Below are 17,382 nucleotides of genomic sequence, written 5' to 3'. Positions count from 1 at the left end.
GCCAGCTGTACATGAGGACAGCCTATCCTTAACGTCCCCTGGTATTGACTAGGTTTGGTAAAAATGGTCTAGATGATATGTATACAAATCCTTGTTTTAGCAGAATTAAATATTATTTATTTTTTTACTCTTCAACTGTATAAGATCTACCAGTGCATTTCTAGAAACTGGTCTGAGTTTTATGATGGTCTTTGTGTCCCTAGATATCATTAGAGAATAGCTTGAAGGACAGGGTTTGTGGGTAAAGTATTGCCTCAGTTGAGGAACACATGCAGATACAGGCAAGGCAGTGCTTGGTAGGAACTTCCAGGTATCCATGGGGTTAACAGAGTAGATAGCAGGGGTACTGCTAACCAAGATGGCTGCCATCAGTCCTATCACACAAAAAACGGCCCGTACAAAAATTGATGGGAAAGGGGTTTTAGAGGAAGGGTACCTTTGCTTTGGCTGCTTAAACCTTTACATTTCATTTTTGGAGAACCCCCCTTCCATTTTCCCCATAGGCAATAACAGCCTTACTCATTGTGCCATGTAAAGCTTGCCTGCTTCTAGAACTGAGGAGAGTCAATATCACCATTTCTGAATATCCTTTCCGTGCTAAGGCTGTGCACTCAATAGCCACACCATAAGACCAAAGCACTCCATATTGTCTAATATTATGGGCTCCTACAACAGAATGATGTAGCGGTAGTCTGAGACAGCTATCCTGCTGCATGTGGACCATATACGAGTACCATAGACGACGCGGCCAATCTGGGGCTACAAGAACTACCAATCCCTGATGGGCTGCTATTCTGAGAATGACTGTCTATCATCGGCCATAGTGGGAACACATACAGCAATTTTCTTGCTGGCTAAGTCTGCACAAGAGCATCCATTCCAACATTTCCTGACTTGAATCTTCAACTAAAAAAACTGAGAGGATTCCTTGTTATCTGCCGACACCATGAAATCAAAAGTCAGGTGCCCCCAGTGTCTCACATGCAGTTGAACGCTCTTTGGGACAATACCCATTCCCGTAGATCCAAAGTCCATCTGCTGAGACAGTCGGCTTGGACATTGTCCACACCTATGTGTGCCGCTATCGCTTGCAGGTGGACTTCCGCCCACCAAAACAACAATTGGGCTTCTAGCTTCAGAAAAGAACTCTTGATCCCCCCTTGCCTGTTGACATGCACCACCACTGTAACAATGTCCGAGAATACTCCAACTGTTTTGCCTTTCAGCCATGTTTGGAAAAAGCAGAGAGCTAAGCAAATGGCTCACAATTCCAGTCTGTTGATGGACCATGTTCACTGTGATGGTAGCCATCTGCCTTGTATTGGGTGACCCTTGAAGTAACCACCCCAGCTGCAGAGACTGGCATCCGTCATTAGCATACCCTATGACTCTACGTGGATTACAACTCTGGCCAGAGTCACCATTTTAAGCTCTGTCATGCTTCCATTGTCCAGGCAAACACTTCTGGGGTAAGTCCAACTGAGGAGATCAACATGCCCAGGAGTGAACTCTGTAGGGGTTGCAGGTGCACTCTTGCCCATAGAAACTGGGGAAAACAGTCGCTCAAAAGAGCATGGTTCGGGACAAGGTATCTTTAAAATATATAATTATAGAAGGGAAGACAGGGCATCCTGATAGTGAGATTGCAATACAGGCCACAGTTTACCAGGTTTCCTTAAATTCAGAGCAGGCTGATTTTAATGGATGCAAATTATCTATGACAACTACTGAGCAAATTGTAAATAGATATGACAAACACTGTTTGAAATGTCAGAAGCCTAAGAAACCTAAGTGGGACAGTTAGAATAAATGAAAAGATAAATATAATAGGCATCTCTGAAACCTGACGGAAGGAAGATAAACAATGAACACTGTCACACCGGGATACAAGTTATATCACAGTGATAGGGTGGATCAAATCGATGGAAGCATAGCGTTATATGTTAAGGAAGGCCTTGAGTTGACTGGACTCAAAATTCTGCAGGAGCAGAAATACACCTTGGAATTCCTATGGGTAGAAATTCCATGTGTAAGGGGGAAAAGGATAGTGATAGGAGTGTACTACCATCCGCCTGACCAAGATGAACGGACAAATGCTGAAATGTTATCAGAAATTAGGGAGGCTAACAAACTGGGTAACAGTAATAATGGGTGATTAAGCAAAGAAAACATGAAACAGCTGCAACTGATTCAAAATGCTGCAGCCAGATTTATTTTTGGATAGAAAAAATTCAATCACGTGTCACCTCTGTTGAGGAAATCACATTGGCTTCCGTTTCTTTTTTTTTTATGGAATACTTCACAAATTTGCGTGTCATCCTTGCGCAGGGGCCATACTAATCTTCTCTATATAATTCCAATTTTAGTATATGTGCTGCTGAAGTGAGCACATTGGCTTCCGTTTCAATTGAGAGCTCAATTTAAATGTGCCTGTATAGTCTTTAAAATTTTACATGGACTATTTATCTCTTTGATGTCTATATCTCTAAAGATCACGAGATCTTCGGGCACGAGAACAACTGGTGGGCCTTGAGGCAGAGAAAGCGTTCGACCAGGTCAGCTGGTCATATCTTTTCCAGGTAATGGAATTTGTGGGCATTCTGGGATGGTACCTACAAGGTTTACACACCTTGTATTCCTCCCCTTCAGCTTCTCTTTTAGTCGGTCACGGCTTCCTTTCCTATTTGTCGTGGTACACTCTATCTGGAACCTTTATTGTATACCGTTTTGAATTCTGATAAAACTTTTTAATTTAAACTCTGCAGAAAGATCTGGATGTAGCAGGCATCAGCTTCCCCTCTAGTTTAGTATAAACTCTGGCTTTTGCTGATGATGTCTTGCTTGTTCTTGATAATATCCTTTCTTCACTTTCTCATGTTTTGGGGGGGGTCCTAGATGAGTTTAGTTACTACTCAGGGTATCGCCTCAATGTTCACAAATCTGAAGCATTAGCAATTCCTACATTCCTGCAAACTAATTGGGAGGGGGGCCTTTCCACTTAAATGCACCGATTCAGATTAACAACATTCCCCTACAGCAGGTCTCGATCATTAAAATCCTTGGGGGTAATACTAGACCACAAATTATCATATCAAGATCATATAAGCCAAATAGTAAAAAACTGTTTCTACAAATTATGCATGATCAGGTCATTAGCAAAGGTGTTGGACCCATCAGCTCTTATATTCTTATTCATTCCCTCATTATTTCAAAACTGGATTACTGTAACTCATTATTAAAGGGTATTGCTCAAAAACTAAGGAGATTACAATTAATCCAAAATACTGCAATAAAAATCATAACAAATTCAAAAAAAATGATCATGTAACGCCGCTCCTTAAAAAATGCACACTGGCTGCCAATACCTCATCATATCTCCTATAAAAGTGCACTATTATCATTCAAGATCCGTCAGACAAACTGTCCTACTTTCCTAGATAGACTGCTGATACCACACAAACTTTCCAGATCCCTATGTTCGACCGAGCAAAATCTCCTTTCTGAAGAAAGACTGAATAAACTGAGGCTGTACTCTTGAGGAACGAAGAGAGAGGGGTGATATGATTGAAACGTTTAAGTACATCACGGGCCGTATCGAGTTGGAAGAAGATATCTTCTACCTCATGGGACCCTCGACCACCAGGGGGCATCCGCTAAAAATCAGGGGAGGGAAGTTCCATAGCGACTCCAGAAAATACTTCTTCACTGAAAGAGTGGTGGATCATTGGAACAAACTCCCACTGCAGGTGATTGAGGCCAACAGCGTGTCGGACTTTAAGAGAAGGTGGGATATTCACAAGGGATCTCTGGGGGAGTGAAATCAGAGGGCGGGTATTTGGAGTGGGCAGACTTGGTGGGCTATAGCCCTTTTCTGCCGTCTTTTTCTATGTTTCTATGAACCCTCCTTAAAGATTATTGGCATGAGACGTTCTGAGATCTTTTCTGTTAACACACCGCAGTTACGTAACTCACACCCAGGCCATATTACAGAAGAACCTATATTAGACAGGTTTAAGAGCTCTTTGAAAACCTTCCTCTATAAAGATGGCTTCAAAAATTAAAACCTTTACTTACAGATAGTATTACCATTGGAATACCTTTCATTATTTTTCTTTCTTTTTTTTTTTATGATCTACTTTTTCTTTCTTCCACAACCTATCATGTTACCCTTTAATATTGCCTTTCTCTTAAAATATTGTAGTTCTACCTCTTCTCCTCCTGTTTCTGTATGTTTGTCTCCAGAACTTGGCCTTGTAAGTATAATTATGAGCTTTTGTTAACCTTGATTTTTAATATAGTTATGTGAAAAAATTAGGACACTCCATGAAATATTCAGTTCTTTCTTAAGAAATGTTCACATATCGATGTCAAATCTTTTTTTTTATTTATTTATCTCTGGAAAAGAAAGTGATGTAATTAAGAACATAAAAATTGCCGCTGCTGGGTCAGACCAGTGGTCCAACGTGCCCAGCAGTCCGCTCCCGCAACAACCCTTAGGTCAAAGACCAGTGCCCTGAGTCTAGCCTTATCTGCGTACGTTCTGGTTCAGCAGGAACTTGTCCAACTTTGTCTTGAATCCCTGGAAGGTGCTTTCCCCTAAATCAGCCTCCTTGATTTACTCATGAAACAAAAAGATATCCACAAAAATGTGTATTCTAATTGAGGTATAAATTAGGACAACCTATACCCTAGTAGCTAGTGTTACTCCCTTTGATTAAAATAACTGCAGTGAGTAGCTCCTTTTACCCATCTACCAGTCTCTGACATTGGTCTGAGGAAGTTTGGCCCACTCCCTCAATGCAGAATTCTTTCAGCTGTGAGATGTTTGAGGGGTTTCTTGCATGTACAGCCCGTTTCAAATCACCCCAAAGCATCTCAATGGGATTACGATCAGGGCTTTGACTCAGCCACTATAGGACTCTCCATTTCTTAGTTTTCAGCCAGTCCTTGGTAGATTTATAGGTATGTTTTGGGTCATTGTGTTGCAGGGTCCAGTTTAGCTTCAGCTTTAATTTTCTTACAGATAGTCTTACATGTTCTGCAAGCACCCTCTGATACATGGTAGAATTCATGGTGGATTCTATGACGGTGATCTGGCCAGGTCCTGTTGCAGCAAAGCATCCCCAAACCATGGCATTTCCATCTCCATGCTGCACAGTTGGTAAGAGGTTCTTTTCCTGGAAAGCTGTATTTGGTGTATGCCAAACATGTTCTCTTTTCTGGTGTCCAAATAATTCAATTTTAGACTCATCTGTCCATAGGACACTATTCCAGAAGTCCTGGTGCTTGTCTACATTTTCTCTGGCAAACTTCAGTCTGGCCTTGATGTTTCTCTTGCACACCTCCCATGCAAGTTAAATTTGTGCAGTCTCTTTCACATCAACAGTAGCAACAACCTGCTGCAAGTCCTGTGATAACATTTTAGGGTTTTGGGAGACTTCTTTTAGCATCTTGTGGTCTGCTCTGGGGGTCAACTTAATTGGACAGCCAGGCCTGGGCATGCTGGCAGTTGTTTGGAAAGTCCTCCACTTGTACACTATTTTCCGGACAATGGAATGGCTAATGTCAAATTCTTTCAAGATCTTTTTAAATCCCTTAACAGACTTATAAGTTGCTATAATCTTCTTTCTGAAGGCCTCAGACAGCTCTTTTGATCTAATCATGGTGTTCATTCTCACCACAGCAGTCATGAGTACACCAAACTAAATGTCTGAGATTTAAGTAGGGCAAACCTCCTTCAAAATTCAGAGTAATGATGTTCTAATCATGTGTACCTGATGTGATACACCTGTGTGTGATTTGAGCCCCCCAAAGAAGCGCAGAGTAATAGTCATCGGGGATTCCATGCTGAGGGGCACCGAGGGACCAATTTGCAGACCGGATATGCAATCTAGGGAGGTCTGCTGTCTGCCAGGAGCCAGGATACGAGATGTCACCGCCAGTCTGGAAAGACTACTCACGCCCCGAGACCACTTTCCTATACTTCTTGTCCACATAGGAACCAACGACACTGCCAGGAACACACCGGAGACCATCACAAGAAACTTTGGAGCACTGGGTGAGAGGCTGAAGCGGACAGGAGCGCAGGTGGTTTTCTCATCGATCCTCCCAGTTAGAGGCAAGGGAAGAGCCAGAGATGAACGTATCCTGAGGACGAACGAGTGGCTACAGGGATGGTGCCGGGATATGAACTTCGGATTCCTAAACCATGGGGAAGCGCTACAAGGACTTCAGGGACCAGACAGACTCCATCTGACCAGTAGGGGTAAGAACGTCTTTAGACACCGACTAGCCCACCTGCTTCACAGGGCTTTAAACTAGGTAAGTCGGGGGAGGGTACCCATTCACATATTAGTGCAGAAAGGAATTATCCTGATGAGGTGAGTCGAAACTCCGCTTCCATGTCCAAGGTAAGTACCCACATTGCAAACAGTTCTTTAGGAGTCACACCGACTCGGGTAGGATATGCCTCACAGGGACTTAGCAAACACAAGATATGGAGGGCCATGTATGTCAATGCACACAGTTTAGGTAACAAAATTCTAGAATTGGAGGTTGAAATAAGGAATGCCGACCTAGATGTGGTGGCAATATTTAAAACTTGGTTCACGGACTCACATGGGTGGGATATGGCTATACTGGGCTACAATCTACTTCGTCAGGACAGAGAGGGCAGGTTAGGAGGGGGGTAACTCTATACATTAAAGAGGACATCAAAACCACCAGGATCACAGATGTCAAGTACACCGGGGAGTCCCTCTGGGTAAACCTGGCAAGAGGCAGAGAAAAATGCCTGTATCTAGGTGTGATATACAGACCCCCAAGACAACTGGAAGACATGGACGCAGAATTAATTGAAGACATAGAGAATATCACTCTATGAGGAGAAGCTGTACTGCTAGGGGACTTCAATATGCCTGATGCAGACTGGAACTCATTTTCAGCGACAACCAGCGGTAGCAGGAGGCTCTTAACCTCCATAAAGGGAGCACGTCTCAAACAAATGGTAACGGAGCCCACTAGGGCCCAGGCAATCCTCGGCCTGGTACTCACCAACGGGGAAAGCGTCTCAGAGGTCTCAGTAGGAGATACGCTAGCCTCCAGCGACCACAACATAGTATGGTTCAACCTTAGGAAAGGCTTCCCTAGATCAAACACAAAAAAAAAGGTACTCAATTTCCGGGGCACAGACTTTGCACGCATGGGAGATTTCGTCCATCGGACGCTGCAGGACCAAGCGGAGACCGATGATGTAGAAGCTAAGTGGTTAACACTGAAATCAACCATACATGAAGCAACTAGCCGCTTCATAAAATCAGTAAATAAACGACAAAGAAACAATAAACTCAAATGGTTCACCGCGGAGATCCGCACCTCATTAAGGAGAAAAAAAAAGCGTTTCTCTCCTACAAGCGCACGGAGAAAAGAGAGGCAAAGGTAGAATATAGGACCAGGTCTACAGCAGTCAAAATGGCAGTTAGGGAGGCAAAACTTTGAGTGGAAGAAATTCTGGCAAAAAACATTAAAAAGGGGGACAAATCCTTCTTCAGGTATATTAGTGACAGAAAAAGGAACACAGGCCTTAGAAGACCGGACGGAAGTTACGTGGAAGCAGATTCCGATAAAGCCGAACTACTTAATGAATACTTCTGCTCAGTCTTCACCTGTGAGGCACCGGGACACGGTCCGCAGTTGAAGGCAACACAAAGCACAGAAGATCCGTCTCAGAATTTTGAGTTCACACCAGGTGAAGTTTACAGTGAACTGGCAAGACTCAAGGTGAACAAAGCCATGGGACCAGACAATTTGCACCCAAGAGTGCTCAGAGAATTGAGCGATGTCCTGGCGAAACCGTTGGCTGAGCTATTCAATCTCTCCCTAAGTAAGGGGAAAGTTCCCCTGGACTGGAAATTAGCTAATGTCATTCCTCTGCATAAAAAGGGTTGTAGGGCAGAGGCTGCGAATTATAGACCGGTGAGTCTCACATCAATAGTGTGCAAACTCATAGAAACACTAATTAAAAGCAAATTGGACACGATCTTGAATGAAGGGAATCTTCGGGATCCCAGTCAGCATGGATTCACCAAGGGTAGGTCCCGCCAATCCAATCTCATCAGCTTCTTTGACTGGGTAACAAGAAAGTTGGACTTGGGAGAGTCTTTGGACGTCGTGTACCTGGACTTCAGTAAAGCTTTTGACAGTGTCCCACACCGCAGGCTGCTAAGCAAGATGGAATCGATGGGGTTAGGAGAGACACTAACTGCATGGGTCAATGATTGGCTGAGTGGCAGACTTCAGAGGGGGGTGGTTAATGGTACCCTCTCTAAAACATCGGAGGTGACCAATGGAGTGCCGCAGGGCTCGGTCCTGAGTCCACTCCTTTTCAACATATTCATAGGGGATCTTACTCAAGGGCTTCAAGGTAAAATAACACTATTCGCCGTTGACGCCAAACTATGTAATATGAATGCAGTTTACAGAATTATATGGCGCAGGACCTGCTTACATTGGAAAGTTGGTCCTCAACCTGGCAGCTAGGCTTCAGTGCTAAGAAATGTAAAGTCATGCACCTTGGAAACGGAAATCCATGCAGGACGTACTTCTTGAACGGAGAAACTTTAACTAGGACTTCAGCAGAATGAGATTTAGGAGTAATCATCAGTACAGACATGAAAACTGCCAATCAAGTGGAGAAGGCTTCATCTAAGGCAAGGCAGATATTGGGTTGTATCAATAGAAGTTTCGTCAGCTGAAAGCCTGAAGTCATAATGCCGTTGTACAGGGCCACGGTGAGACCTCATCTGGAGAACTGTGTGCAATTCTGGAGGCCACATTACAGTAAAGATGTGTGCAAAATTGAATCGGTTCAGCGGATGGCCACCAGGATGATCTCGGGGCTCAAGGGTCTCTCGTATGAAGAGAGACTGAACAAATTGCAGCTCTACACTCTCGAGAAACGTAGGGAGAGGGGAGACATAATATAAACATTTAAGTACTTCAAGGGACGTGTCGAAGTGGAAGATGATATTTTCTTTCTCAAGGGACCCTCGGCCACAAGAGGGCACCCGCTCAAACTCAGGGGCGGAAAATTTCATGGTGATACCAGAAAATATTTCTTCACAGAGAGAGTGGTTGATCATTGGAACAAGCTTCCAGTGCAGGTGATTGAGGCAGACAGCGTGCCAGTCTTTAAGAATAAATGAGATACCCATGTGGGATCTCTACGAGGGTCAAGATAAGAAAATTGGGTCATTAGGGCATAGACAGGGGGTGGGTAAGCAGAGTGGGCAGACTTGATGGGCTGTAGCCCTTTTCTGCCGTCATCTTCTATGTTTCTATGTAAGTGGGAGGATATGTGGGGGTGTCTTAATTTATTCCTCAGTTAGAATACACTTTTTGTGTGGATATCTTTTGTTTCATGAATAAATCAAGGAAAAATTTTGTTTGCCTGCAATTATATCACTTTCTTTTCCAGAGATAAATAAAAAAAGAGATTTGACATTGAAATGTGAACATTTCTTAAAAAGAACTGAATATTTCATGGGGGTGTCCTAATTTTTTCACATGACTATATGTAATTTGCTTTGAAATAATATTATAAGCTTTTGCATCAAATTTTAATAAACTTGAAATGGGCGGACCATAAACTTAAATATCTCGGAATTTGGTTACCTGATGATCTTACCACTTTGCTCACTTTATTGCACTCACTTTGCCCTTTATTGCATCCCATGGAACTTCACTTGGGTGTGTGGCAGTCTTATCCTCTTTCCTTACGGGGCCATAGTGCCCTTTATAATATGATTATCATTCCACAATGGCTGTACTATTTTCAAATGCTGCCACTTATTTGCACTGTCCATTATTATTCTCGGCTCTGTCGAGCTGTCCAACGATTTTTGTGGAATGGTATACGAGCTCGCTTGTCATATGCAAAATTGACTCTCCCTAGAGATAAGGGAGGATTAGGGCTGTTAAATTTACATTTGTTATCTATAGCGTGTCATTGCGACATCTGAATGACTGGTTCAGGGGGACTTCCTATTTCACCTTTACAGAAGTCGAATTGGAAATTCTTGCACCTTATTCTGTGGAAGCTCTGCTATATGCCCCTGAGGCCTTTCTTAAATCAGTGCTGGCCCACTATCTAGTGTATCCTTCTGTCAGAGCTGCCTGGGAATGGATTTTACCTATTTGAACTTATCGCATACTAGCTCCCCATTGCAAACTATTAAGGGCAATCCTTTATTCAAGCCTGGTTTGGAATCTTCTCAGTTTGCTTCATGGATGACACGTGGACTTATTTATCTTTATCAGGTCCTCACCCATATGGGCAAGATGCATACTTATCAACAGTTGGTACAGCGTTATCGACTTACAGCTAATGATACTTTGCCAAATCTTCAACTCAGACACTATATATACTCTCTACCAGTGGCAACCTTAACTTCGACTGAACATCCTAAAAGAAGCCCTTTGTTTGGGGCTTTCTCCGCTTTCACCGTAAATTTTTATTGGAATCATCACGCAGCATTGACTTTGCTTCTTTGGGGGAGTGGTAATTGGCAAATCTGGGTACTCCAATTTTGGATACTCTGCTACAAGCTGCCCTTAAAGCCGCATCACAACACTGGACCTCGGTTCCACTGTTTGAATTACAATATAAATTGATACTGTGTCTCTACATCTCTCCGTCTAGAGCCCACCAGGCTATGCTGCGCAAGGATTCTTGGTGTCCCAAATGTCATCGGACGAATGCGACATTGGGCCATATGTTTTATTCTTGCCTGAAGACCTTACGCTTTTGGAAGCTCTTACATGCTCATATCTCTATTCTATGGAAGACTAGGTGCACTCCCCATTCCAGGATTCTTTATTCACTCTTATTATTGACACATCCAATCTTTACCGGCCTGAGGAATTTTATGCAAAATGCCCTTTTGCTTGCCAAGAAACTGATACTGCTTCAGTGCTTCGCTAGTTGGATTCAGCCCCTCCCACAGTCTCAGTATGGCGTACATTGATGCTTCACCAGCTAAAGATGGATGTCACTGACATGGACTCTTTAAATGGTCTCCAACTTCAGACTGTCTAGGAGCCCTTTTGGTCTTCTTTAACAGAAAACAAACAATCGTAGTAATGTTCTGAATATCTAATTGAGTGTTATTATTTCTGCTTTGGTATGGTCCCCCCTCTCTCTCATCTCCTTCTAATACACATGTATTTCTATTCTTTTTTGCTGTTGTTGTTTTGTTCGGGTGGGTGATCTGGTGGGGGGGGGTTAGGATTGTTAAAATTATTTGTTCAAACAGATTACCTGACTGTTCTGTTTATACTGCTTGTTTTACTCTGTTTAATCAATAAAAGATATTTGAAATAAAAACCAGAATAGGACCGGAAGACTAGAGGGTGGTCAACATGACACTGATTTTTATAAAAGGGTTCCAGAAGTAATCCAGGAAATTATAGACCAGTGAGTCTGACATTGGTGCCGGGCAAAATGGTATAAAGAACAAAATGACAGAACATTTTACAAATTTTTTTCTTAGGCACTTTAACTTAGATTGTGAGCCCATCCGGGAGAGAGAGGGAAGGTTTTCTTAATGTGCCTTAAATTGAGATTATTTATATTATTTGTAATCTGCTCAGAATTGTGGATGTAGCAAAATATAAATATTTTAACAAACAATAAACATATACGTAAGCATGACTTAATGAGAGAAAGCCAACATGGTTTAAGTCAAGGGAAATCTTGCCTCACTAATCTATTGCATTTCTTTGAAGGGGTGAATGAACATGTGGATAAAGGTAAACTTGTTGATATTGTGTATTTGGATTCTCAAAAGGCATTTGACAAAGTACCTCATGAAAGACTTCTGAGGAAATTAGAAAGGTAATGTCCTTTTATGGAATAAGAACTGATTGAAAGATAGAAATCAGAGAGTGGGTTTAAATGATCAATATTCTTAATGGAGAAGGGTAAATAGTGGGGTTCAATCCACGGCTAGCCTTAGATGTCGGCAGTGGACTGGAGGTGCAGTAAAGATCAAGTAACTAAGAACTTTAAACAAGATAAGTTTATGTTTTGGTTCTATGCATGTTAAACTGCTGTATCCATTACTGTTTGATTGCCTTGGATCTGTATGTATAGACATTGTTAAAACAGGAGGGTTTTTTTTAAACCGATGAGGTAGTTTCCCTTTCAAGTATACCCTGCAAAAGATTCATACTGGCGGCATAAGGGGATCTGAGGCATTTTCCTTCTATATTGGGTCACTAAAAAATCTTTCATCTTTTACCTTTCAGTGGCCCTATGAATGATTTTGAGGTTATTAAGTGATACATAAGAACATAAGAATTGCTGCTGCTGGGTCAGACCAATGGTCCATCACGCCCAGCAGTCCGCTCACGAGGTGGCACCCCAGATCAAAGACCTGTGCCCTAACTGAGACCAGCCCTACCTGCGTTTGTTCTGGTTCAGCAGGAACTTGTCCAACCTTGTCTTGAATCCCTGGAAGGTGTTTTCCCTTATAACAGATTCTGGAAGAGCATTCCAGTTCCAGTTCTGGGTGAAGAAGAACTTCCTTAAGTTTGTACGGAATCTATCCCCTTTTAACTTCAGAGAGTGCCCTCTTGTTCTCTCTACGTTGGAGAGGGTGAACAACCTGTCTTTATCTACTAAGTCTATTCCCTTCATTATCTTGAATGTTTCAATCATATTTAAATCAAAAGATTTTTTGAAAATGTATTAGATGAGAGGTATTTATTAGCAGTTAATAGTGGGGTTCCCCAGGGGCCTTTGCTGGGACTGCTGCTTTTTAACATATTTATCAATGATCTAGAGATGGGAATAACTAGTAAGATAATTAAATTTGCTGATGACACAAAGTAGTTTAAAGTTGTTAAATAGAAAGAGGATTGTGAAAAATTGCATGAGGACCTTGTGAGACTAGAAGACTGGGTGTCAAAATGGCAGATGGTGTTTAATGTGAGCAAGTGCAAAGTCATGCATGTGGGAAAGAAAACCCCAAACTACAGCTATTGATGTTGGGTTCTGTGTTAGGGGTCACTGGCCAAGAAAAAGGATCTAGGTGTCATTGTTGAAGATACGTTGAAACCCTTCAGCTCAATGTGCGGCAGCTGCTAAGAAAGCAAATAGAATGTTAGGAATTATCAAGAAAGAAATGCAAAACAAAGATGAAAATGTTATAATACCCTTGTAATCGCTCTATGGTATGGCTACACTTTGAATACTGTGTGTAGTTCTAGTTGCCGAATCTCAAAAAAGATATAGCAGAATTAGAAAAAGTATAGAGAAGGGCGATGAAAATGATAAAAGGGATGGGTCAACTTCCCTATCAGGAGATGCTAAAGCGGCTAAGACTCTTCAGTTTGGAGAAGAGATGGCTCAGGGGTGGACTATTGCAACATTTTATACCTAGCAGAACAATGCAGGTATTTCCAGAAACTAAGTATCATCCAAAACACCGCAGTGAGACTAATCTTTAACCTAAAAAAGTTTGACCATTTAACATTCTACCAAAAATTACATTGGCTTCCTGTTGAGGGAAGAGTTTTCTTCAAGATTGGATTCCTCTTCTACAAAGCCCTACATGGCCTACTGCCTAACTACCTATTCTTGTTCTCGTTGTCAAGCTGCTACACATGTTCCCGATCATTTTTTACCTCCCCTTTAGTCAAATGCTGCACTCAGAAAAGATTCATTAACAGACTCTTATCATACCAAGCCACTTCCAGGGATCCTGAACTGGGCCAAATAGTTAGAATATCAACCTCTTATATGCATTTCAGAAAGCTATTAAAAACCCATCTGCTCTCCAAATTCTTGTAATCCCTCCAAAGCAGCATATTGATTTGAAACTATTGTTAACTTGTTGATGCCAATGTTCTATCTATTGTAGCTCACTGACAATGGTCAGCCCATCTCTTTTGTAAACTGCATAGAACCGAAAGGCTTTTGCAGTATATAAGTAAAAATTTATGTTATGTTATATGATAGAGGTCTATAAAATAATGAGTGGAGTGGAGTGGAAAGGGAAGATGCGAGTCTCTTGTTCATGCTTTCCAAAAATATTAGGATTAGAGGACAAGCAATGAAGCTACTAAGTAATAGATTTGAAAATATTTATTCACACAATGTGCAATTAAACTCTGGAATTCATTGCTGGCGAATATGATGAAATTAGTTAGCTTTGAGGGGTTTAAAAAAAAGGTTTGTATAATTTCCTAAAAGAGAAGTCCATAAGCCATTATTTAGATGGCTTGTGGAAATTCACTACTTATTCCTAGGATAAGCAGCATAGAATCTGTTTTGCTACTTGGGATCTAACTAGGTACAGTGGTGCCTCACACAACGAACTTAATTGGTTCCAGGAGCAAGTTTGTTATGTGAAACGTTCGTTATGTGAAACGCGTTTTCCCATAGGAATACATGTAAAAAAAAATAATTCGTTCTGCAGCATAAAATATGCTAAGATGACATAAAAAAGATAAATTTTTTGTTATTATTTTTATTTAGATACATCTAAAAACATACATCTCCCTGTCCTTTTACTTCCACTATCTTCCTATCCCATCTCTATTCCCTTTTGTCCCTCTCCCCATGATCAATCATCTCACCACCTCTCTCTGCCCTCACCCTCAGGGTTCAAGATTGCTTCCACTCTTTTTCCTGTTGTTCTCTCTGCCTGTCACCCTATGATTTAGCATCCCTTCTGCCCTTGTCCAATATTTCCCCTTCTCTCCCTCCCTCTCATCCCCTGCTCCAACATGTGCTTTCAGCGGCCTTCTCCCCCCTTAAGCGTCTTTTCTTCTCCACTCCACCTTTCCTCCCTCCCTGCCTCCACCTTTGTGGCGCTTTTGCACCCGACCGACAACAGAACAGGCCCGGTCGGACAAATCTCCCTGTCCTGTAGCCGCGAATCTAAATTACCTTCTTACAGCAGCTGGATTATTGAAGCTGCTGTAAGAGGTAATTTAGATTCGCGGCTACAGGGCAGGGAGGTTTGTCGGCCGGGCCTGTTGTCGGTCGATCGGGGGACCTGACCAGCTGTGCACATTCTTCGGGGCGGACCGCCCCCTCCCCCCTCTTTCGTTCGCCATTGCCTTCTTCCTACCTGCCCTGCCGCAGCCGCACACAGCCGAACGGAAGTCTTCCTGATGTCAGCGCTGACGTCGGAGGAAGGGAGGGCTTTGCTTAAGCCCTCCCTCCGACGTCAGCGCTGACATCGGGAAGATTTCCGTTCGGCTGTGTGCTGCGACAGGGCAGGTAAGGAGAAGGAGACTACCCTCGCGGCTCGACCAACCCCGCTGCGATCCAACCCCGCAGGAACCCCGGACTTCGTTGTGTGAAACGAAGTCCGTTGTACGAATCAAGACATAAAGTTCGTTGTGCGCAGCGTTCGCTGTGCGAGGCGTTCGCTGTGCGAGGCACCACTGTACTTGTAACCTGGGTTGGCCATTGTTGAAAACAGGATACTGGGCTTGATGGACCTTCGGTCTGTCCCAGTATACAATTCTTATATTCTTATGAATCACCACTATGGTTGGCACCATGGAACTCAGGACCTGCAGGTAATGCCAAACATTAGGAGCCGGCATCATCAAGATATCTAGAATCTGGCATTCTTCTAGAGCCTCAATTTACATGGCTCTAGAAGAAATACTCGGCCCTCTGCCATGCTGAACAGGATTCCCAGATACTCCAAACACTGAGCTGATTCCAGGTGGCTCTTTCTGAAATTGATAATCTACTCAAGATCCTGTAAGAGATGGACTACCACCTGAGCAACCGCCTGGTGGCAGTCCAGCAAGGACAGTGCTTGAGGCGAACGAGTCCTAATGTTCTATCCTCCCCTCTTCCTTTTTTATCTCAATGTATTTTTGCCACCTCTTGTACCTTTGTTGTCAGTCTTATATCTTGTTACTTCCCCTCCTCACTGAATTATGTGATGGTTTCCTTTTTTTTTTCTTTTTAATATCTGTTTTTATTTACTGTAAACTGTCTAGATATGTTTTGATGGACAGTATATCAAGAAATTAATAAACTTGGAAACTTGCTTTGATCAGCCAATCGTCCAAGTAAGGATGAACCTAGATTCTTGCCTTGAACAAATGAGATGCTGCCACAACCATAAATCCGATGAAAGTGCGCGATGCAGCGGCCAACTCGAAAGGCAGTGCCTATAGAAGACTGCATTATGGGTCTACAGAGTCCTTGTCTCAAAGGTCCTATCAAGGATCTAGACCAGGGGTGTCAAAGTCCCTTCTCAAGGGCTGCAATACAGTCGGATTTTCAGGATTTCCCCAATGAATATGCATGAGATCTATTTGCATGCACTGCTTTCATTTTATGCTAATAGATCTCATGCATATTCATTGGAGAAATCCTGAAAATCCAACTGGATTGCAGCCCTTGAGGAGGGACTTTGACACCCCTGGTCCAGATCCTTGATAGGACCTTTAAGACAAGGACCCTATAGACCCATAATGCAGTCTTCTATAGGCACGAAAGGAACTGTAATTGGCACCGCTTGAACCTCGTGGCTTACTGTTTGGCAAGGATTTAGAACACTGGACCATCACACTTGTAATCAAATTGTGCAATCCTTTCCCAAAGAGCATATACTCCTTCAAGGGGAGTCTGCACAAAGTAGCTTTAGATGACAATTCTTCTGCACATTGCCTGAACCACAGTATTCTGCGGGCAGATGTTGTAAAAGCTGAGAGTTTACTCATAACTCTGAGCATATTGTAGATAGTGCTGGCCACATAATCCACCCCCACCAGGATGATTGGAGGGGGGGGTGTAAATCGCCTCCTCTGTGCCCGGATTCTGGCATAGCAGGCTCACACCACAAAGGATGTTGCGGCCGCTGCCTTAAGGCCTGAAGCTCACACCGCAAATTGTCTTTTGAGGACCAAATTCACTCTACAATCTGATATATCCTTCAGGATTGCATCACCTTTTATAAGCAGCAAAGTGCATTTAGTAACCTGCGCTACCAGTGAATCCACCTTAGGGGGTATAAACAAATCTTGAAATCCTGAAGCCACAGGATACAATTTTGTCATTGCCCTCACCCCCATTAAGGGAATTTCTGGCATGTCCCAATGCTCCATTATCATACTGGTAATCTGTGGATGAGAAAGGAAGCACGCGGACTTGATACTGCATAACAGCGAAAGCTGAATGGCCGAGTCCTGCGGGGACTCTAGATCCAACTCTTGCAAAGAAACTGTAATAACTTCAAGTTAAATCCAATGGTTTGAAAAGTCTTCACACTATTGGATCCTCTCTCTGGTCTAGGGCTGCCCCCGATTCCTGGCTGGCTGCCCCAAACTGTGAAACAGAATCCTCCA

At 42.8% G+C, this 17,382-nt stretch overlaps 1 protein-coding gene and 1 non-coding gene across 10 annotated transcripts in view; both read right to left on the bottom strand.

Annotated features, from left to right (window-relative positions):
- Positions 1-17,382, bottom strand: part of KMT2E (lysine methyltransferase 2E (inactive)) — a 451,336-nt gene that overhangs the window by 185,426 nt on the left and 248,528 nt on the right. The gene's annotated exons all lie outside the window — the stretch shown is intronic.
- On the bottom strand, positions 2,284-2,390 carry LOC117367311. The gene has a single exon (XR_004540734.1). It is a non-coding gene; the product is annotated as a U6 spliceosomal RNA (small nuclear RNA).

The sequence above is a fragment of the Geotrypetes seraphini genome, chromosome 9, assembly GCF_902459505.1.
Source record: "Geotrypetes seraphini chromosome 9, aGeoSer1.1, whole genome shotgun sequence".
Taxonomy (NCBI): Eukaryota; Metazoa; Chordata; class Amphibia; order Gymnophiona; family Dermophiidae; genus Geotrypetes; species Geotrypetes seraphini.
This window is presented reverse-complemented; position numbering and strand designations above follow the sequence as displayed.